Consider the following 25034-nt stretch of genomic DNA (forward strand, 5'->3'; position numbering starts at 1 on the left):
CCACAATTACTCATTTAAGATATAAAAATTATAATAATTATGCATCATTATTTATTATCCTAATAAACGTATTTATTTATTATGTTTATCTACTTTTCATCAAGGTAAAATTATTTTTACAGACTTTCATTGGTGCAAATATAACCTTATAAGTTATATATTCCTAATGTGTAAATTTATCTGCCTCAAGGATTTTCACTAGCATAAACCTTGTGATTGAGGAGAAAATATTATATATACACAATCCTCTCTTGGCATAAGTATGGTTTTAAATTGCAGTAATATGAGGATCTTAAGCAAATTATAGACAACTGTTTTCAACAGAAGATATTTTATAGAAGATTTCATAATTCCATTCAATAACTTCAGATGATTTCTGATATTTTAAACATGATACAAAAATGTGATTCTGAATAAGAAAATCTGGGATCAGATTCAGAAGTCTCTCTCTCTCTCTCTCTCTTTTTTTTTTTTTTTAAAGTTTGGAACTATTTCATGTGCTTAAGATTTATACAGAACATGAAATTCAAAAAAAATTATCTAGTTCTGCACCATCACCACAAGAGTAATTAATCCTTAAAATCTTTGCTAATGTAATACATAAGATCATACAAGGCATGTTTATTAAATGTACAAAAATAATCTTAAAAATTCCTACAAGTATAGGACCCAGAAAGTTACTGCCTTTCTTGAGGAGCACTGTCCTCCCTGTGTGACCCTGTTTTGTAACTTCCCATCCTATGTATTTTCCCTGATCTAGGCAACTCTCTCCATGTTTAACACAGCCAGCCCATCCTAAGCACTCTTAACTTTATCCCACTGAATATGTAAGAAATTGTTCATATATTAGCAAAAACTCACATTACTTACAAATGCAGAGACAAATGCAGTGGGTATAGCTTAGTTCCCAAATTCTTGAGATCTCAAAACAAACAAAACAAAACAAAATAACAAAAGCATAACCTTTTAGATATCATTCTTGAACTCAGTTTCTGGGTGATTTATTATAGCTGAGTCTCCAAGCCCTTCCCTTTGGACAGCAGATCCAGCTATCAAGCGCCAACATTTAATGCTTCAGATAATCTCAGATTGCTACTTTCATATTTCATCCCCCATTTTTCCATAACCTGTAACTGGGAAATAGTGGAAGAGAATGAGACAGATAAATATGGACACTTAAGGATTCGACACCTAAGAAGTTTCTTAAAATACTAGTCCAGTAGTTTTGGCTCTGCATTCCACCTATAACTGAATTTGATTGACATTTTTAAGTTTATTTATTAAGTCATTTATTTCTCAACAGTGGAGTCTACCTTTGTATGAACATAATCTTGGATGATTTGACCATTAAGGTCACTCTGAGGAGGAGTTAGAAGTCAGCCTCTATTTAAATTAGCAAATGGGTATTAAGGAGGGCACTTATTGTGATGTCTGGGTGTTATATGTAAGTGATGAATCATAAATTGTACTCCTGCAACTAATATTACATTGCATGTTAACTAACTGAAATTTAAATAAAATTTCAAAACAAACAAGCAAAATACATTTCAAAAAAAGGCCAACCTCTATTTATAGCTCTATTCCCCCACTAACAACCATTCAGTTCTCAGTTAATTTGGATGTAGCCAGTGATTTCCAACTTGATCACTTAACTAAGGCCAGACAGATTTAAAAATATACATGATAATGGAATTTTATTCTAGATAATTAGGTTGTCAAAATGTATCCTTAGTTTGGATATATATACATACAGGAGATATATACCTATATCTATTCTATCTATCTATCTATCTATCTATCTATCTATCTATCTATGTAAATATCATCTATCTATCTCTATACATCTATCTCTCTCTCTCTATCTCTATATCTACATCATCTATATCTATATCTGTCTATACATATGTCCACTCTAATTCTAATTAAAAAGGTTTTTTTGTAAGCCAAGATTTTCTCTCTTTCTTTCTTTCTTTCTTTCTTTCTTTCTTCCTCTCTTTTTGAATTGAGAAAAACTTTATTTTTTTAAAAGCAGTTTAAAGTTCAGAGAAAAATTAAGGAAACCTAATTGTTTTTTAACTTCTCTTTTTAGAAGCAAATTGATGATTATGGCCAAGACTAGGTCATATATAGTATTCTTAGAGAGAAAGACATAATTACATAATATAACTATCTTCTAATTCATTTTATACTGTTTTATTTTTGTGTCATTATGAATTGAAATTAGACTTAAATTCTTTTTTCTTTATTTATTTTTTAATCATCATGACTTTCTTGAGAAACTCAATCCAGACTGATAGGTAGTCTTTTTGATTATGGTGATGTTAACAGTGAATTGTTATGTTTAATCCTGTCAATATTGACCTAAAATGATAAAAATAACAAACTAATGTAAAAATCAACATAAGATTTATAGTAGTCCACGTGAAAAAAAAATCCTTTAGGCTTTAATTGTTTTACAAGGGAAATTGAAATATACAAAAGGTGAGGTTAATTTAAAATTCTACAAGTACAGTGGTAAGATCAAGAGATAGTAGCCTTTCCTCATGCTGAAGGTAGTCTGTAGATACTTTTTGTCACATTGTGTTTAATTCTAGATATCTACTTGAAACATGAAACATATTATTGATGTGTGGAGAGGAGGCATTGGACCATGAACATCTGAAACTCATGTCATAAAAGGAATGGTTGAAGGAGCTATGGATGTTTCCCATAGAAAATAGAAGACAGTGGATAGACATAAAAGCAGGTCGATTTTGTGTCAATTTAAGGAAGAACTGTCTTGGAATTAGAGCTGCCCAATAATGAAAGTGAGGTTAATACTATAGTTCAAATCACAGACTGGCTGATTGTGTGTTACGGGGAAGTTTCCTATCGAGTATGATATTGAATATGTGACCTTCCTTAGTCTTTATGTCTTGAATTTCTTGTTTCCACTGAATGATAATATGGGCTTAAATGCAGAGTAAAAAAAAAAAAAAAATCTGATTCACAGACATACTACCAAACATCTTTTTGGTCTTGGACAGGTCATTGATCTCTCTGGGTGTAAATTTGTCATGTACAAACATGGCTTGGAGTCTTTAAGGTCTCCATTAGTTCTAACATTCAATGGCCATACAGATATAGACATACTAAATCAAACTCTAAGTTGACTCATGGTAAAGAATCATTGCAATTACAGACTTCTAGAGCTGGAAAGAACTTAGCAACACCCCACATCCCCTGCACTGTTCCTATACTGACTTGGTAAATAATTTTAAGTATTTTTTTCAAGTGAAATACATAATATTAAAGTTTTGGTTACTACCCCTGAATGCAAAAATGTAACTCTCTCAAGCAGAAATGCTCAAAGAACTTCCTGCTGAGCATTCTTCTTCTGGCCATACAGTCTGCATACACAATTAACTTTGCTTAATTAAATTAACTTGTTCTTTACCTGGGATTGGCAAATTTATACTGTAATCAAAAATCTCTAATACAGATCTGAATATGTCCAGGCTATATGTGACACAGATTACTCCTTTACTAAAAATAACTAAAGCCTGACTCATTTAATGGGATGACTTACTTTGCAGATCTGCCTTATTTCTCCAAAATAGTGCTAGTCAGAACTTTGTGAACAATTCCAAAATCACCCAAAGAAGCCTTAGTATTTCTGACTTTCTTAATTGATGAAACTCTAAGAGTTAACTAAAGTTCCAGAAGGTTACTTTAATTATGTGAAGATATTTATAGGCATTGGCATTTGTCCTTATACTAAAACATGATACTGCACAGCATATAATCAAATGTTATCATTCACAAAAAACTAAATTACACTTGCCAAAATAAGCTGAGCACTTGGCTGTAGAACCCACAATAATATTATGTTCACCCTACATATTTGTGGATTTCCAAATTCAGACAGTTTAACAGTTTCTAGCTAGCATTAGCTTGATCCAATTATGAGAAGTGACAGTGACAATACATGAAAAAGAAAGCTCATTTAACCAATTTGTCCAAATTTTGTCAAGAACACAAGGTAAAATATTTTGAGACTTTAATTTGAGAAAATTATATTCATCATGAACAGTATCTTTGATATCCCATAATATCCTCAAGCAGTCATTTATAAAGTGTCCATGGTGTCAGGGCACTCTTTTAAACATTGTAAGGAATAGGAAGATGAGTAACAAGGTGTAGACCTTTCTTTCAAAAATCTCCCAACTAGTCACTTAGAGAAACTGCCAAGAGAGTGTAAGGCTCATGCTTTTGCTATTTATTTCGGGTGTCTCAATTCAAAGCAGTCTCAAAACATAGTGGCGACTGTTGTCTCTGAAGTTCCACCTGGGTTCAAATTCTGATACTACTACTTGTGTCACTTTGGGCAAGATATCTAGTTTTTCTAGTTCTCAGGTCCCTATCCTAACATGGAAATAATTCAAGTATAGTCTTTAGAGGTTTACTATGAAGAGTAAATGAGGTATGTATGAGATATGAGATTATTATGCATATCAAAAATAAAGGTTAAATACATTTAAAGGATAAAGGATACATTAAGTAAGAAATCTGTTTTTTGTTTGGCAAAATTAAAAAGCTCAGTATTTTATATGTTAGAGTTAGTTGCCTGCTTTCAAGACTGATGATATAACATTCATGGACTATGGACTACAGAGGGAAAGAAGAATTTCTAATGTAATGCCCTAAAGCACTACTAGTGAGCTGGTGATCTCAGAAAAATGGAGAAGACAGTTTGGGAAATATTGATCAAATGTAATGCCATAAATAAAGTGTTCTGGGCCTGACCCAATTGTTTGACAGAATGTCTTATATTTTTGTAGACAGTCTGAAGAAGGCGGGGTTAGAAAGAACTAGATAGGTTTGTTAACTGGCGGAATAGCTTCTTAAGAGACATTAAAATGAGTAAATATTAATCTGAAAAATACTTTTGTCCCTGCCTCATACCACTGTCTTTGGTGGAGTGGAAATATTGCAAACTTTAAAATCAGAGAGTCTGGGGTTTGGATTCTTGTTCTAACTCTTATTAGAGATCTTTGTTCCTTGACCCCAGTTTCTTTACCTGTAACCGGAAGATATGAGGATACCAGGTAAAGCCCTTCACTATATGCTTGGCACATCTTATGAGCTCAGTAAGTAGTATCAACAACAATCACTGTTATTTTTACTTTCAATTCATTTCCGTGATGAGAAGGAGATAGTTACACTATTTTGTTCCCATTCCTACTCAACCTGAAAATACAGGCATGGGAGACTGTGTTCTCTTATTCATCTTTCTTGTCTGCAGAAGGTGAAATTCTAAAATACATTTCATATTTCACCTTTTAAGCATGCCTGTATATGGACAGATAAGTTCCTGATACTCCAAGTTTCAATGAAAAGAATAGTTGTAATATTTACAGACTACCCTACATATCCCCTGCTATATATGTCAGGCGCTGTTTAGAAGGACTTTTCATATAAAACTTATTAAATATTCACAATAGTCTAGGAAGTGGTACAATTATTATCTCCCTTTTACAGATGAGAAATCTCAAACACACAATTGAATAATTTGCCTAAAATCAAACAACCAGCAAATAGCAGCAAATCTAGGCAAGTCCATGTTTAGAACCCATGCAATTTGCCACTTATAATAGAATTGATTTGTTCTGAAGAAGCAATATCATAAATGGAAATATGTTTGAAATATTTCTATTGACACTAGATCAGAGATAGAACTTAAAAGAAAATAGGAACATCATTTCTATTGTCAGTTCTATGGGAATAAGTACTTTGGATTCCCAAACAACTGGTTTTTAAACTTACTCTGGAATATAATGTGCTCAGAAAATAGAAAGTGATTCTATACAAATTGCTGAACCATAAAGCAGAATGATTAATATCATGAGAGTCATGTCATGAGCAAAAACACAGGAGTTCAGAAGACAGCATCATTTTGACGGGGTTTTCAAGGAAGCTGTATGGTGAAGGTGAGCTGAATGTTAAAATATAAAGTAGAAACAATGAGGAACTAAAAGGGAAACAGGCTGAGAGCCTGTAATAAATTTATTGCAACCCCTGTATCTCTCTCTCTCTCTCTCTCTCTCTCTCTCTCTCTCTCTCTCTCCTTGAGAGAGAAAGAGCACACAAGCAGGAGAGGGACAGAGAGGGAGGGAAAGAAGGACAGACAGGGAATCCCAAGCAGACTTGGCACTGCAAGAGCAGAGCCTGATGTGGGTCTCGAACTCAGGAACCATGAGATCATGACTAGAGCTAAAGTCGGACACTTAACAGACTGAGCCCCCCAGGCACGCCTCCATCTCTCTTGTTTGTTTAATGGCCATCTAATTTGACTTCAATCATATCTTGGTTTCTGAAGGACTGTTGTGTACATTTTCTATAAATTCATATATCCTTTTTTCTTAGAATCGTAAGAAACATCAATTCAAAAATAAAGTTAACATAGAATTTGGGAGGTGGTATTCTTTCCTTGGAGCTGGACATTTAAAAATTTGAGTAGTTAAGAGTATTTAAGCATGCTAAGGAACTTTTAAGCTTTGTAAACTTTATTTACAAAATTTGTATTTCAAAATATCAATTAAAAATCATTTTAGGTTATTGTCTAATTCATCGCAGGTTTATACAGGATAATACTTTTAAATGGTAAGCCAACAGATCAAATATTTTTTTTTTTAATTTTTTTTTTTCCAACGTTTATTTATTTTTGGGACAGAGAGAGACAGAGCATGAACGGGGGAGGGGCAGAGAGAGAGGGAGACACAGAATCGGAAACAGGCTCCAGGCTCCGAGCCATCAGCCCAGAGCTTGACGCGGGGCTCGAACTCACGGACCGCGAGATCGTGACCTGGCTGAAGTCGGACGCTTAACCGACTGCGCCACCCAGGCGCCCCCAGATCAAATATTTTAAAGACAGCATAGGAATGATTTATTTCAGAGAATTATCATTTTAAGATTAGAAGCAAAATATTAAGCTGCAATGGGCAAGAAAAATGTAGTTGGTAAAGAATTTTATCAAAAAAAGTACTGTTATAATAGATGAAATGTTTATATTAGAGACAGGATATGTAAGGTAACAAAGTTATGTTAATAGCAAAAATTTTCTTGCAAAATACTGAGAAACTAAATGCATCATATTATAACCTGTTATTGTTTAACAGAGATTAGACATTTAAAATTTTGCTAATCTATTTGCTAATCTGTTTTCTTACTTTATTCCCTCATTAACAATAAATAGCTTTGTAGCTTCCAGAAGAACCAAAATAAAGTATGTAGGCGAGACCACCGCCGAGGGCTAATAATTTCATAGCAGCAGCAGCTAAATTCAATCAACATTTAAATCTATAGGCATCTGCTGCTCCAGTTCAAAACTTTAACCCATTGTTAGATTTCCCACACATTCATGACTAACATCATCCATGATTCAGAACTGAAAAATAAATCCATTGACAGATTATTTCTTTGTTGTCCCACTGTTTTGAGTCTAATTGATAAAAGAAAAACTGGTTACCCATAGTAAAGAATGATTTAGTATTATCATATTTTATAAGAGGAATATGAGGTAAATAGAACACAATGTTTGAGTATTCCTTCCATGCATTCATTTTAATCAGTATTTGTTAAGTGCTAACTATATAGTAGGTACTATATCAGGTATCAGAATCCAAAGAAGGGAAAGAAAGGTCAAGGTGTGCTGCAGACTTACCTTGTGTCAGCCACTATAGGTATTTTCAGACACAGTCCCTGGCCTCAAGAGATTCAAAACCTAATTAACAAGACATAAAACAAAAATATCTTAAAAACAATATTTCAAACTCTAAATTGTCTCTCAGATATTGTATTTCTACCATTGTGTTTTTAAGGTAGTTTCAGACAAAGAGGAGAAAAAGCAAGAGGGTAAATGAGAAGCTGGTATCAATTTTATGTGATAAAGTATTTAATTGAAATAATGAAATGTCAAAAATTAACATGAAACTTTTTTTGTCCACATGCTGTAAAGCAGGAAATAGTGACTCTTCCTTAATATTTTGAATTGAGACTAGCATGTCTAACATAAAGTGGCAAGACCACCTTTTTGCAGTAACTAGTTCATCAAGTTTACTGACTTTCTTAGTTTGTTGCTTCTTGAAATTACATAGATCATTTCAAAATGTCCATCCTTAGGTGTATATGGGTTGGATGCCACCTAGATTGTTCAACACTGGCAGCCAAGCTAAAGCAAATCCTTGCCTGTTGTACTCACCCTAGGACAATCTAGCATGAAGGATTCTAAAACTTATAAGCATTACGTCTATGTCAAAGAATCTCAATTATTAATTTTTTAAAATCCAGATCCCTAAAACAAATTAAAAAGTCAATTTATCTTAATTTCTCAATAGGATCATTTTATAAGTTTTAAAGACTATCCTAATGATTCTTGTTTGTTTTGCATAATTGCTTCCTTCTGTCTAGACCACTGGCTTCTCAACTCTTTTGTGTGTTCAACTCATATTCTCCCTTCAGTTCCAAGGAAGTTATTATCCCATGTAGAAACCCTTTCTTGACATCCTGCCCCCTCCAAGCTTTGCTTAGATATATTTCCTAGATGCTCCAACAGTTCTGTGTACTTCATTAGTACATTACCTTGTGTCACAGAAACTAGCTAGGTGTTCATTCACCAAACCATTTTTTTTCCCTCCTGTTTCAGAGCCACATTAAAATTTGCAGATAGATAATACCATGTGACTGAATTATTCACAATGGAATGCAGCTAGATATAAATCAAGGCACTATCAGGCCTGGTCTTAAAACCATCTCATACATGATTCTTCATTCAAGGTTTCCTATTCACAGGTAGAATTCCTGTTGACTTACAGGAGGAATGATCCATAAGACAGAAAGAGATTGGTCCTTCAGCCACAGATCTCAGAATCACCCTTCATTCCTGCTAATAAAGTCTATTGACACTAGACAGTTACAAAGATGATCATCCCTCATCCCACCCTGACTACGATCATCTATTGGCATTGGAGTTTTATGTAAATGAGAATTAAATTTCAGTTCTTTATGCCAATAAATTGTTGGGTGTTTGTTATAGCACTTAGCCTACCAAATTGTGACTGTTCAATTTGTTTCATCTCTCCCATTAGGTTGTAAACTCTAGTACCCCCACAGCAACTGGTTTTGTCATGTTTCAGGTTTTAGCTGAGTCCTTGACACAGTATATACCACATAATTACCATCTCTATATTTTTTAATAACTTGAATCTTACAATAAAATGTACCATGAAAATTTCATAAGAAACACTCTAAATACAGTTATTCCTTTGGTGGGAAATGCAAGGCTTCATTTAGCACAGGCTTCAAAATACCTTTTGGTAAATACCTTAAAGGTAAAATTTGATTTTGCTTAGGAGATCAAAGCAAGTGGAAACATCGAAACGCTTTTGCAAAACTGCTTTCTTAAGCTTCTATTTGCAGTTTTTGCTACAAGGGTGAGAGCATTACAAAACCTTAGTCAGAAGTAACGGACTCAAAAGCTCCTTGAGATAGTTGCAGTGACTTGGAACATCCTTCGAATCTCTACTGGGGATTTAATACCAGTGGAGAGAAAATGAAAGGTAATTTTCTTTCCTTTTGAAAACAATAACCAATCACAGAACTGAAGACCTTCTGCTCTTCTCAAAGTACAATGAAATAGCTTTTGTAGTTTAGACAAAAATAGAGACATCTGACAAGCATTATCAAGTCTCAGTCAGCATGCCTCCGTGTATTTATTGCCGACACATCTCTTCTTCACCCCCCTTACTCCTGCAGCCAGAAACACTACACACACTGACTCCTTTTAGGTAACCACCTGTTTGAGGCCACTTCTAAAAGGTCTCCTCATAAATCCCACCCATCTGTCTCTATACTATTATCCACTTGCTGGTTAAATTTAGTCCTGTTTAGCAGAACCTAACTTTCAGGCACATCTTTACTTTCAGCCCTACTTAAGTTAAGGAAAATATAGAGGAAATGATTCCTTCTTGCTTCCTTTCTGAAGAATTGAGAGAAAGCTTTTTTCTGCAAGACATATAACTGCCTTTTAACCTGAGGGAAAAATCCTCAAGCTCTGTTCCACAACTTATTTAGACTAATTTGAATGGCACCTTTAGGCTAGATTTTACAGTAACTTTAACAAATTTGTATGTAGTTCATTCGCATCAACGTTAATATATAATTTCCCTTCACAAAGCACTTGGCTCTTCAGTGTCTGGCAAACACACATTGGATTTGCCAAGGGAAGTCATTTCTTAAAGTTTCCATAAACATTAGGACAACACTTCTGCTTCTTAGAACATCACAAAACTACCTTTTATTTCTGAGCACAAATGCCAGCCCGTTGATATAAGTAGAAGAGACAACAGAAAGATTTAACACCAGACAGAATTATATGTATCTCTATATCGATATAGACATTGATAGATATAGATACAGACATAGACATAGACATAGACATAGACATAGACATAGATATAGTTATAGATCTTTATCAGTTTGGCTTAATGTTTAAGTCAACTGAACTTCCTACTGTGCTCAAAGTGTGAATTACTAAGAAGTCGCCATTTTGTTTCTGAAAAATGGATGGAAAATATGGATCATGAATTCTTATAAGCAGAACGACATGGATTTTCAGCAAGTGATTTAGATAAGTAAATGCAAGCCAGCTCATCGAACAGGCTTGATGTGTGAGAGAGAGTGAAACAAACAAGAAGAAAACTGTTGTACAACTTCTCCCATTTCTATGCTTTCTGCTAAAGCTCCAATTGTTGTGGCTGAGGAAACCGTAAATGCTAAAGTCAATAACTTTTGAGAGCAGAACCATATATGGTGAAGTATAATCTGGTCTGATACAGCTTTATTATTTACAGATGTGCATAGAAAATGGTTCTAAGAAGCTTTGAAGGTTTCCATTTACTTTGGTCATAAACCCAGTTTTTCCCCCACAGAAATAACAAACCTCTCATAAATAGACTTTCATTTTGTGTGGATCTCTTCATTTACGTCAGGAGGATATCATCTTTTATTTTCTTTTTTAAATAGAGTTAGCTGGAGTCAAATCATGTATGCTTTATATTCTGACCCATAACAAATACTCTGGACTTCCTCATTGGAATTTTTATCTTTGCTATATGGCATCGCTTCTGTTGCAGTGTGAAAGTTTCAAGTTTCATTACTGACCCGTGACTCTGTTATACGTAATAGAATATTTGAATTAAAGTACTTCAAACCTTAAAAAAAGGTCTTTCAACAGAAAAACTATAATTTAATTTATATGCTATAGTGATGCTATTTACTATTCTATTTAAATTAGGAAAGAGAGTTTACTTCATATGAAGTTTCTTCTGCTGCTAACCTTATTCTAAAACACCCCAAAATGATAATTATCAAAATACATGTTATTTTAAAACAGATTCTATATTAGCACAAGTAACAGTGCCTTTTTAAAGTAGTTTCAAATACATATTAAAGAGATTTCATTAAGAGGCTTTATTTCTCTTTCATTCAGAATTGTTTGCACATGTTTCTCCTTAGTCCTTGTTCTCACATTTTCACATATTCACATTTATACTAGATAAGCAACACTAGGTAAGCAAACATCCAGGAAAAATAAAATTTGAAGTAACTAAATGTAACTGATTTGTAAAATTTTCAGTGCAATTCATGTGCAGATCATGCAGTAGGAAGCCAGTAGAGATGAGTGTAGGTTTTTAAGCTTTGTTTTGTCAAATATGTTGGACCCTCTAAAATTACATAACTTTGCTTCTTTCTTTTGTCCTTCTTTCCTCCCTCCCCTTGGTGTCTCCTTCTCTGTTTTGTTTTGTTAATTCTCTTTTTTCTTTTGTTCTTTCTTTCTTTCTTTCTTTCTTTCATCTATCATCTATCTATCTACCATCTATCATCTATCTATCAATCTATCATCTATCTATCTATCTATCTATCTATCAGCAATCATCATCTATGTATCAATTATCTATCTGTCATCTATCTATCTATCTAATCTATTAAAATTTTCATTCCCGTGTAATCAACACGCAGTGTTATATTTGTTTCAGGTACAATATAGTGATTTGGCATTTTCATGCATTACTCAGTGCTCACAGTGATAAGTGTACTCTTAATTTCTTTCACCTATTTCACCAGCACCCCCAACCTCCTCCCTGGTAACCATCTGTTCTTTATAGACAAGAGTCTGTTTTTTGGTTTGTGTCTTTTTTTCCTTTGTTTGTTTCTTAAATTCCATATGTGAGTGAAATCATATGGTCTTTTTCTGACTAATTTTGTTTACCGTTATACTCTCTAGATCCATCCATACTGTTGCAAATGACAAGATTTCCTTTTTTTATGGCTGAATAACATTTTATTGTATATACATACACACCATTTCTTTTTTTTTTAGTTAAAAAAATTTTTTTTAATTTAAATACAAATTAGTTAGCTTATAGTGCAACAATGATTTCAGGAGTAGATTCCTTAATGCCCCTTAACCATTTAGCCCACACCCCTTCCAGTAACCCTCCGTTTGTTCTCCATAATTATGAGTCTCTTATGTTTTGTCCCCCTCCCTGTTTTTATATTATTTTTGTTTCCCTGTCCTTACGTTCTTTATCCATCCATCTATCTATGGACATTTGGGCAGCCTTCATAATTTGGCTATTGTAAATACTGCTGCAATAAACATATGGGTGCATGTCACCTTTTGAATAGTTTTTTTTTTTTTTTTGTATTCTTTGCATAAATACCCAGAAGTGCAAATACTAGATGATAGGGTAGTTCTATTTTTAGTGTTTTGAGGAAACTCCATACTGTTTTCCACAGTGGTTTCCCCAGTTTGCTTCCCTACTAATGGTGCATGATGGTTCCTTTTTTTCCACATTCTCACCAACACCTGTTGTTTCTTATCTTGTTGATTTTAGCCATTCTGACTGATGTGAGGTAATATCTCATATTGTAGTTTTAATTTGCATGTCCTTAATGATGAGTTTGAGCATGTTTTTTTGTGTTTGTTGGTCATCTGGGTGTCCTCCTTGGAGAAATGTCTCTTCACATGTTTGGCCCATTTTTTAATTGGATTATTTGTTTTTTTGGGTGCTGAGTTGTATCAGTTCTTTATATATTTCGGATACTAATCCTTTATTAGATATCTCATTTGCAAATATCTTCTCCCATTCGGTAGACTGCCTTTTAGATTTGTTGATTGTTTCATTTTCTGTGCAGAAGCTCTTTATTTTGATGTGGTCCTAAGAGTTTATTATTGCTTTTGTTTTCCTGGCCTCAGGAGACATATCTAGAAAGATGTTGTTATGGCTGATGTCAGAGAATTACTGCCTGTGTTCTCTTCTAGGATTTATATGGTTTTAGATCTCAATTTTAGAACCTTAATCCATTTTGAATTTATTTTAGTGTATCATAAAAGACAGTGGTCCAGTTTCATTCTTTTGCATGTTGCTGTTCAGTTTTCCCAACACCATTTTTGAAGAGACTATCTTCTTCCCACTGCACATTCTTTCCTGCTTTGTTGAAGATTAATTAACCATATAATTATGGTTTTATTTCTGGGCTTTTATTCTGTTCCACTATCTCTCTATTAACACATTATCTTTCTATGTATCTATCACTTATCTATCTATCCACACACCCACACATCACACCCATACCCACACAATAAGTTGTGCCTTTCATCTCTAAAGAGTTTTTTTTTGTACTGTGTGTGTTTCTACATGATGTTAAAAAAAAGGAGAAGCTGAACTTCTTGTAAGTCCAAATACTTCTTAATTTTTTTAAGTCTAAGTACAGTGCACTTATAAGAAAGAAAGTACATAAAAAATGAATCATGTGAATCATACAAAAGTAAACACCAGGGTGATCACTACTCAGGTCAAAATATAAAACATTTCTCATTCTACATAAACTCCACGGTCCCTCTCAATCCATTTCTCCCTTTTCATTAAGGCAAACAAGCATAACCTTGATTTCTACCCCTATAGTTTAGAGCTGCCTTGAACATTATATCAATATAATCATATGTTACATATTACTTCTTTACTTAACATTATGTTTGTTGGTTTCATTCATGTTAAAGTTTGCCAAATAACATTTAAATATACCATGCTTTACATATCTCTTCTATAGCTAATGGGCATTAGGTCATTTCCAGTTTAGAGCAATTACAATTGATGTTGCAATAAACATCCTTGTAGATATTTCTTAGTACACATGTTGTACATAATGAGGAGTGGAATTGCTGGATCATCTGGTAGGCATATGTTCAACGTCAGTAGATAATGCCAAATTGTTTTCCAAAGTGGTTGCAGCAATTATACTCCCCTGAAATGTATGTGTTCCTAGTGTATCAATCTTGACCAATACTTGGTAGGGGTATTTGCTTCGAAATACCAGTAGATTAGACCAGTAAAAAAGGAGACAGGGAAAAAGTTTTGCAAAGGGAAGACTTCTGATCTGGGGTTCAGTGAACTGGTGGGAGAGAGACAGTTGTGCTGTGAGAGGTGAAGAGTGGACTGTCACAACAAGGATTTTCCCTGGAAGTAGGAGGATTCATGAAGGACTGGGGAGTCAAATGAAGAGCATGGTATTCTGTCAAATTATAAGGGTGCAAATCAACCTGGCAAGAGAATTTCAGTGCAAAACAAATTGTGTGTGTGTGTGTGTGTGTGTGTGTGTGTGTGTGTGTGTGTAGGGGAGAACCAGAGTCTTTTCACAAGCAAATATACAAAAATAAACTCACATAAAACAGAAAGTCTCTTTAAATATGAGAATCATTAGAAATATCTAGGGTGATCGATTAATGTGGACGAAAAATGTCACAAATGTAGAAGTTTTCCATGAAGAGCAACTTCATACCAGTCTATTTAAAATTACATCTTATTATTCTTTTTGTGATCAATTCTGAACATACTGTGTCTCAGAAGGGATGGAAACACAATTTTCAGATATGAGAATTTCCCATAGGTGTTTACTGAATGGTTTTAGTTAGTGACTGCTTTATAAGGTGATTATTTTATAATTATAGTATAGAAAGTGCTTTTGAAAAAAAAATATCCTCTAGATCCAGGAATAATCATAGAATTTTACAGCTGAAAGAGGTCTTGGGCAACATCTAATTAAACCTCATTTCACAGATGAGGAAGTCTAGGTGCACAGTTGCCCAGTTACTTGATCAGGCTAAGGCAGTAGTTAACTGCAGATGCAGAAGAATCAGGGTTTTGGACCTGGAAGATAATCATCATAAATTCATTTTATTAAAGAAACATTGAAAAATTTCTTCCTTGGCTTTCTTTTCGTGGTCTATGTCTATATATCTATCAGAATTCATCAAAGTTCATCTACTCCAAGACGTGTTCCTTGTTCACTTCAAGTCTTCCATAAATGCCTCTACTATGTCTTAAATGACATTATACTATCATTTCTACTTTGCAATTATCTGTATATTTTTCTCTTTTCCCACTATACTGAGAAACCAGAAGGTAGACCTGCTCTTTTTTCTGCTTAGTTCCTAGCATTTTGTATAAGCCTAGTATCCAATAGTACTTGGTAAATATTCATAGAATGAGTTAAATGTATCAAAATTCGACCCATAATCATTTTGGTATGTACTTAGGTAGAGGTGAAATATATAACTTTACACATTATGTTAGTTTTTTGGACTGTTCATTGACATTTTTGTTCCTCTTCTTTCCAGGTACATGGAAGAAATATACCTCTTAAAATTAGTGTGCCCCTGCTATTTGAGCACAAATAACACGTCACTTCCATGTAGAAGGCTTTAAGAGTCATTATCACCCCCACCTCACTGCTCCCTCCAGCTCCACTGATCTTGAAGACTCTCTGAGTGAGGACAACATAAGAAGATTCCTTAGCCAACCTGTGATAAACATACAGTATGACTGAGAAATAAAACTGTATTTTATTTTCTATTTTATTTAAGTTACCAAGATTTCAGAGTTGTTACTGCAATATAATCTAGCATGTTCTCACTTATTGTAATGGGATGAGATTTGGGGGACTCTGAAAGAGAGTGAGCCTTTTTATTTTTTATCTGTGGGAGGGACATGAACCATTGGAGGCCAAAGGGTGGACTGTGGGACACAGCTTCTAAAGTGGATCTCAATGATCTCCACCTCCTGTCATTTATGTATTTGTGTAATTCCCTCTCCTTGAGTGTGAGTTACACCTAGTGACCTACTTCTAACAAGAAGGCTACTGCAGAAATGATGGGATGCTACTTATGATATTAGATTTTTAAAAGACAATGGCTTCCTTTTTGCTCATATTCTCTTACTCTCTCTTGTAGAGTCTTTGGTCTGGGGAAAGCCAGGGGCCATATGGCAAGGACCTCTTGAAAGACTTGGGGCGCCTGGGTGGCTCAGTCGGTTGGGCGTCAGACTTCAGCTCAGGTCACGATCTCGCAGTCCGTGAGTTTGAGCCCTGCATTAGGCTCTGGGCTGATGGCTCAGAGCCTGGAGCCTGCTTCCGATTCTGTGTCTCCCTCTCTCTCTGTCCCTCCCCCATTCATGCTCTGTCTCTCTCTGTCTCAAAAATAAATAAACGTTAAAAAATTTATTTTAAAAAAGAAAGACTATATGACAAGGAAAAATAACTCTGGTTTGTATCAGAGAGCACCTGAGGCTTGTCGAGAGTCTATGAATGAGTTTGAAAGTGGATCTTCTGAGCCCTGCCAAAAGCCATGTTCGTATCATTGAAAATGCATCTTCTTTCCATTTAGGCCTTGAAATGACCTCAATACAGGCTATTACCTTCATTTCAGGGTCACGAGACATGTGATCCTTAAATGCCCAGCTACACCACCTTGATTCGTGACCCACAGAAACTTTGAGATAATAAAAAATTGTTATTTCAAACTGCTATGTTTTGTCCAATTTGTTATAGAGCAATAGATGATGAACACAATTTGTATTTCCTTATCTAAACATACTATACTAATAGGGCAAACACATTTAACATTATGTCAGAGATGCCATATGATAAGCATATCAAAGTTGAAGTCAATGCTTTAATTTATTTATTGCAGCATTGTAATAAGGTTATACTTTATTAGTGGATATATAAACCCAAACCTATATAAGCATCGAATTCATACTTTAGTCAGCTGAATCAGTTAATTATATCAAAGATATATAGATTTGAGCAGGGATTTCTAAATGTAAACAAGATATTAGACATATAATACTTATTAGTATTTAGGATACTAGGAAGTTAGGTATTTGGATCTACTTGATTTTTATGGATAACAGAAAAGTTAATTTGTACATTAATAGGCTTATATTAGACCTTATGCATGTTGTCCTAATATAAGCTGAATTCTACTTAAATAGCCAACCCAATTCTTATACTGCTTCTGAAAAATTTATCAAAATATGATCAAAGGACAGTGCAAGGACAGTGTGAAACTAGGGATTCCAGGCTATTCTGAATATCTGAATCTAAAAAACGAGGTCATGGCACCTACACTTTTCCCACAGCAGTTCAATATCTGGAATTCAGGACACTGCCTGTTCAGTAAGTCAGAGAGTTAATGTTAAAGTCTATATAGCAAAGAAGAAGAAAAGCCATGAAAAAAATATTACAAAGTATTTGGGAGAAAGCAAGAGTGCAGTTCTCACATAAAAAAAAAAAAAAAAAAACTTATATATGCTCAAAAATCTTCCACTAGCAACTTTAGGACAATACTGTAAAGCTTGAGCTCTAAAGGAGGGACATTGCTTAGGTATTAGCCTAATAAGAGACTTGAAAAAACAGATATCCTATTTATGAAAAGGCTTTTCATAGGTGAGTACAATTGTTTTCACATGTTTGAAGTCGACCCTGTTTCAGTCCCACCAGGAATTCCTGATGAATACTGCATTTTCTGTGGAAGGAACAATTCATAATTTCCCTTAATTCTTGTTTGTTACAACAAAAGACTCAGTCTCAGGGGCTTTGATTAAGATGATGAGACAAAGAATAAAACAAACAGAGAGTCTGTTAAATGTCTGCCTGAAACCAGAGCTGTACCACTTAATATGAAAGACTCTTCAAAACCAATAATGAAATAATCATCCTTTTTGCAAGACAGATAAGAAAATGAAGGCTAGATGTAGATTGGGGAAACTAATTTACACTAGAGGAGGGAGAAAGGGGAAAAAGAGCAGCTACAGAAAATCAACTGTTAATAAATATCAGAGACTGCAGAGAAGTCACAAGATAAGCTGCAGGTATGTTCCTCCAGCTAGAACAGGGCAATCACTTCTCTGAGAAGAGAAGCTGATAAGGCCCCTCCTCTCCAACAGGCAATCATTTTACATTTTATATTATTTGAAAAGAGCCTGATTATTTTTCTTTGAATGAAACCAGATTGATTCACATTCACCTGTCAACAGAATGTTCCATTCCTCTGTTTTGCCTGTCTATTTAAAGGCATATGACCTGACTGAAATACTACAGACAAACCTTTCTTTAGAGGTAAATAAATAATAATGAGTGAACAACTCATGTTTTTTATGATTTCTTTATTTTTTGGTATAGTGCCAAATTATGCTAAATTAAAATCCACAGCCTGATAAATATGACTGATATCTGTGGTAATGGATTGAGGTCACAAATATTGGCTCTATTCAAGGTCAGATACAATCTTTAAAAATCATATCCAGAGGGGAGAGCCACATATAAAAATAATAAAAACAATAATTATGTTATTGAAGTCTAGTTTAAAAGAACAATATAACATATAATTATTTCTGGTTTGTAAACTTGTATACACATTTAAATATTGCTCTATCAAGTAGGGACAAGAAGCATGTGTAGAGAGAGACAAACAAGCAGAAAACAGCCCTCCAATTGACTCATATGGGTTTGATATCACTTGTTGAGGTTGGGGGCTGAGATCCAGAGCCTCAGTGGGACACTGGTTCTAAAAGCATTTTCATGGTACCTCCCAATGTTGTGTTTGTGTGTGTGTGTGTGTGTGTGTGTGTGTGTGTGTGTGGCCTATTATTAAAATGCTTCACTGGGCATCCCAAAACGTGGGTTCTAGAGCTTATCAAATAGATATCTTTAGTAAGTCAATGAATTTTTTTAGTTTTTGTTTTCTCATTCTACCAAGTGAAAGAGTTAAAAAATATTCTCAAGGAGCAATTTAACCCATGAACACTATGTACCACAAGCTTAGTAGATAATAGAATTTAGATATAGTATCTATGTATATGTATTTGTGTATATATGCATGCATGCATATACACAGATTTATCCAATAATCAAATCATTAGGCTGACATGGTGATAGTGCTCAAAGTTAATGGAAACTTTACCCTAAGTCTGAGATAAAGAAAAGTAGCTTACACTGAAGTTCAGTTTAACGGTATTATTCAAGTAATTCACAAAGGAAGTTCAGTTTAAAATTCAGTTTTGCAATGTGAATCAGAATATTCTGTGTATGGAGTGCAAAACTGATCTTTTGTAAGATGGGAGATGCTTTGGTTCATTTGCTCAGTGTCCATTTTTTTTTTATTTTTTTTTCAACGTTTATTTATTTTTGGGACAGAGAGAGAGCATGAACGGGGGAGGGGCAGAGAGAGAGGGAGACACAGAATCGGAAACAGGCTCCAGGCTCTGAGCCATCAGCCCAGAGCCCAACGCGGGGCTCGAACTCACGGACCGCGAGATCGTGACCTGGCTGAAGTCGGACGCTTAACCGACTGCGCCACCCAGGCGCCCCGCTCAGTGTCCATTTTTGATAGAACATCAAGTTTAACCTAACTGAAGACCAATATTCTTACTGAGCCAATGGAAAGGCATGTTTCAAGGGGCTTATGTAAGAATTATGTTAGTCTCTGTTTCAGTGTTTCTCAGTGGGCTGACATTAACATGAACTCTTGGAGTTTTGGAATTTTTCATGTTGGTTTATTTTTCCTCAATTCTTCATATGACTTAAGATCCATTTTTTTTTTTTTTTTTTTCTGACTAGAGCATTCACATCCTTCAAATAGCCTGTAGTACCATTGTCTTTAGCCAGACAGTTTTCCTGGGTCATCAACAATATTTAAATGCCAAAACAAAAACAAAGACAAAAAAGAAAAAGAAAACCATGCACACAAAGATAATTTTTAAAAATATACATGGACTACAAATTTTTCACAGTACTGAAGAACTAAAATAGTTACAGCCTATAAAGAACAATTACCCAAAAAGTAGTGCTGGAAACAGGGTTGTAGGTAGGGCATAGTTTCATCGTGACTAATTAAATGCAGATATTCCATAAATCCTCATATTTAGGAAATATAAGAAAAACATTTTGAACATTCTGAAATTGCCTTTTATTACCTAAGTTATTTGGGGGGATTATAAGAAAAAAAGACTATAATTTGGGGGCTAGTCCACTGGATTGAAAGATGGGGAGGCCAAGAGTTTAGCCCATGTTTGACCATTTGCTAGTAATGTGATTTTAGGTGAGGACTTAACATATCTGAACTTCCATGTTCCTATGTGAAAAATAAGACAATGATATACCTCTAAGAACATGTACTTCTTAAGTTTGTTGTAAAAATCATATGCAGCCTAAAAGTTGAATAATTGCCATTACTAACAATTTAAGGTTTCTTCCTGTTTCCTGGGACACAAGGTAAAATTATGTTAAATAGTCATGATCCTAGTCAAGTGTGAATTTTGATTCCATCCATCAGTTCATCCATTATCCATTGAACAGATCATTGAATATTTACTAATGACCATTGTAGCAAGTCACTGCTTTGTTGATCTGGAAACATAAACGTAAACCACAGTATTATTTGCACTCGTATATCTTATGGCTTAAATGGAGAAGCTTATCTTTTCTTTTGGCTTTTTCAGTTTTTAATGTGAATTCCAGTTAATTAACATAGAGTTTTATATTAGTTTCAGATGTACACTATAGTCATTAAGCAATTTCATACATCACCCAGGGCCTATCATGACAAGTGCACTCCTTAATCCCCATCATCTATTTAACCCATCCCCCTACTACCTTCCCCTCTGGCAACCATCAGTTTATTCTCTATAATTAAGGGTCTATTTCTTAATTTGTCTCTCTCCCTCTCTCTTTTATTTCCTTTGTACGTTTGTCTTGTTTCTTATTTTCCACATATGAGTGAAATCATATGGTATTTGTCTTTCTCTGACTTATTTCACTTAGCATTACATTCTCTAGCTCCATCCATGTCATTGCAAATGGCAAGATTTCATTCTTTTTAATGCCTGAATAATATTTCAATATATTTATTCATGCTACATCTTTTTTTTTTATCCATTCATCAATCAATGGACACTTGGGCTGATTGTAAATCCATACCTTGGCTATTGTAAATAATTCTGCAATAAACATAGGGGTGCATTTATCCCCTTCAATTAGCGTTTCGCATTCTTTGAATAAATACCCAGAGGTGCAATTATTGGATCATGGGATAGTTTTATTTTTAACTTTTTGAGGAAATGCCATGCTGTTTTCCACAGTGGCTCCCCTAGTTTGCATTCCCACTAACAGTGCGTGAGTGTTCCATTTTCTCCACATCTTTACCATGACCTGTTGTTTTTTGTGTTGTTGATTTTAGCCATTCTGACTGTTATAATTGTTGTTTTGATTTGCATTTCCCTAATGATGAGCAATGATGAACATCTTTGCACGTGTCAGTTGGCCATCTGGAAGTCCTCTTTGGAGAAATATCTGTTCATTCTTTGGCCCATTTTTTAATTGGATTGTTTTTTGGGTGTTGAGTTGTATCAGTTTTTTATATATTTTGGATACCAAGCCTTTATAAGATATGTCATTTGCAAAAATCTTCTCCCCTTCAGTAGGTTGCCTATTAGGTATGTTGATTGTTTCCTTTGCTGTAGAGAAGCTTTTTATTTTGATGTAGTCTCAATAATTTATTTTTCCTTTGTTTCCCTGGCTTCAGTAGACATATTTAAAAGATGTTTTGGCTGATGTCAGAGAAATTACTGCCTACACTCTCTTTCAGAATTTTTATGGTTTTACTTCTCACATTTAGATCCTTAATCTATTTTGTATATATTTGTTTATGGTGTAAGAAACTGGTTTAGTTTCATTCTTTTTTGCATTCTGCTATCCAGTTTTCCCAAAAATATTTGTTCAAGAGACTGTCTTTTTCCATTTGCATACTCTTCCTACTTTATTAATTGACCAAATAATTGTGTATTTATTTCTGGATTTTTCTGTATTGTTCCACTGATCTATATTTCTATTTTTGTGCTAGTATGATACTGTTTTGATTACTACAACTTTGTAATATAACTTGAAGTCTGGAATTGTGACACCTTCAAGTTTGCTTTTCTTTTTTGAGATTGCTTTCACTATTTGGGGTCTTTTGGGGTTCCATACAAATTTTATGATTGTTTGTTCTAGTTCTGTGAAAAATGCTGTTTTTTTATACATATTGCATTAAATGTGTAGATTGCTTTGGGAAGTATAAAAATTTTAACAATATTTGTTCTTCCAATCCATGAGCATGGAATGTCTTTCCATTTCTTTGTGTCAAATAAATTCCATATGATCGTGGTGAATGTTTTTATTTTTTTAAATGTATTGTTGGATTCAATTTGATAATATTTTGTTGAGAATCCTTGCATCCACATTCATCAGGGATATTGGGATGTAGTTCTCTTTTTTAGTGGTATCTTTATCTGGTTTTAGAATCAGGGTAATACTGGCCTCATAGAATGAATTTGGAAGTTTTCCTTCCTTTCATATTCTTTGGGATAGTTTTTGAAGAAAACGTTTTAACTCTTCTTTAAGTGTTTGGTAGAATTTGCCTGTGAGGCCATCTGGTCCTAGACTTTTGTTCGTTGGGAGTGTTTTGATTGTTGATTCAATTTCTTTGCTGGTTAAAGAAAAGTGTGTCTGGTTAAAGAAAAATATGTCTCCATATTGTTACTGGTCTGTTCAAACTTTCTATTTCTTACTGTTTCAGTTTTGGTAGTTTATGTTTCTAGAAATCTGTCCATTTCTTCTAGGATATCCAATTTGTTGGCATTTAGTTTTGATAATATGCTCTTATCATTGTTTCTATTTCCATGGTGTTGGCTGTTATTTGTCCTCTCTTATTTGTAATTTTATTTATTTGAGTCCTTTTCTTTTCCTGATAAATCTGGCTAGAGGTTTATCAATGTTATTGATTTTTTTCAAAGAAACAACTCTGGTTTCATTGAACTGTTCTATTGGTATTTTGTTGTAGTTTTTTTTTTTTTTCTACACAGTTTATTTCTGCTCTAGTCTTTATTATTTTCTTCCTTCTACTGGTTTTAGGCTTCACTTGTTCTTCTTCTAGGTTCTCTACGTGAAAGGTTAGTTGATATTTTTCTTGCTTCTTGAGGTAGGCTTGTATTGCTATACATTTCCTTCTTAGGATTGCCTTTGCTGAATCCTAAAAGTTTGGACTGTTGTGTTTTCATTTTCATTGGTTCCATGTACTTTCTAATTTCTTCTTTGATTTTCTGATTGACCCATTTATTGTTTAGTAGCACATTATTTAACATCCATGTATATGTGGTCTTTCCAAATATTTTTCTTGTGTTTGGCTTCTAGTTTCACAGCATTATAGTCAGAAAAGATGCATGGTGTGATTTCAAACTTCTTGAATTTATTGAATCAAGTTAGTGATTAAGTCCATTAGCCTAAGATTCTAATTCGAACTTTTTACAGGTTATGCCATTTTAACCAGGTAACTTTATTTTTCTAAGTTTTATTTTCCTTATTGGTAGCATGTGCATTAAAATAATAATTCATAAGATTGTTGTGAATAAATTAAGTAGTGCACAAAAGCATTTAGCATAGTGCTGGCATGTAATGTGTTCAATAAAGAAATATTTACTATTTTTGTTTGCACTTTTTCTTACCCTGATCTTAATGTGCCTCCTGCTAGGAAGGAAAAAAACCAACCCCTGATATGTAGGAGCTAGTCTGCTACTATCATTCAGGCCTTGGTGTTGCTACCTGTTGGCCTGGTCCTCATAGCAAAGTCTTGGATTTCTCCTGTTGAACATAAACAGTTTCATAGAACATCAACATCAGATAAAGTCACTCTTTGACCACGATGGATCGAGACAAAAACTATTCCATAATCATGTCTGAACATAGATAAAAACATATATGTTGTCAAAACCGAAAGATGACCAAATATCCCCCATTCTAGCTAATATGAGCAACTAGACTGCTTGCTTTGTTACTAGTTACAGCTTTAGCCTTGTCTGGTCTTTCCTCCTTCTGGGTAAGATTAAGATGGCCAATTGTCTAGAGTTACTTAACTCTCTGGCAGGATCTAGAGCAAAGCCCTATTTCCTTCTTCTTTCCTCCAGAGCACTTAACACATGCCCAAATCCTGTAATACATTTTAACACCCTCTTTCTGAAATTTCCCATAATTCCCCATGGTATGTTTGCTCCCACACTGCAACAAGCAACAAACTCAACTTTTCAAATACAAGGTATGTTCCCAGGTCTTTGGCTGTAGTGTGCTGATATACTTATCATGTCCTCTCCACACGTCATAATTTTTCTTCTGTACTCGACTGATCTTTCATTGTAATTTAACTTTCTTTATCCTGTCTCCACTCCTCTCATGCTAAATGGTTACTGAATGAATGAATGTTTCCTTTTTCTATGTCTACTTGTTATCGTTCTTCTTTTTCATAGCTTTTAGGAAAAATTCAGCCCACCACTCTTATCAGTTGGGGAGGAGGAAACTCCATAGCATCAAGATTTCTGATACTAGAATCTCTTAAACTTGGCCAAGGACTAATTTAGGAAAAGAATAATTTCAACTAGATGTTCTGCAGTGAAAGAACATGGGAAGATTACAGGGATTTCTGACTTTGTAGAAAGGAGTTAAAGCATGTAGGTTGTTTATATTTTTAGTTATAAATCTTGTTTTTCTTCTTTCTGATTGAGCTGACTTATTATTTTAGATCTGTGGCCTTGTATTTCTTCAGTCCTCTGTAGTTTCCAGTGGGCAAT

General features: G+C 34.3%; 1 protein-coding gene across 47 annotated transcripts in view; it reads right to left on the reverse strand.

Moving 5' to 3' along the window:
• PTPRD (protein tyrosine phosphatase receptor type D) overlaps positions 1–25034 on the reverse strand; it is a 2239943-nt gene that overhangs the window by 842439 nt on the left and 1372470 nt on the right. For all 47 annotated transcript variants that reach the window (XM_045470157.1, XM_045470168.1, XM_045470171.1 and 44 more), the window contains one exon: positions 7703–7762. The gene's annotated coding sequence lies outside the window, so the exon portion shown is untranslated. The remainder of the gene's footprint in view (positions 1–7702; positions 7763–25034) is intronic.

This window comes from Leopardus geoffroyi, chromosome D4, assembly GCF_018350155.1.
Source record: "Leopardus geoffroyi isolate Oge1 chromosome D4, O.geoffroyi_Oge1_pat1.0, whole genome shotgun sequence".
Taxonomy (NCBI): domain Eukaryota; kingdom Metazoa; phylum Chordata; class Mammalia; order Carnivora; family Felidae; genus Leopardus; species Leopardus geoffroyi.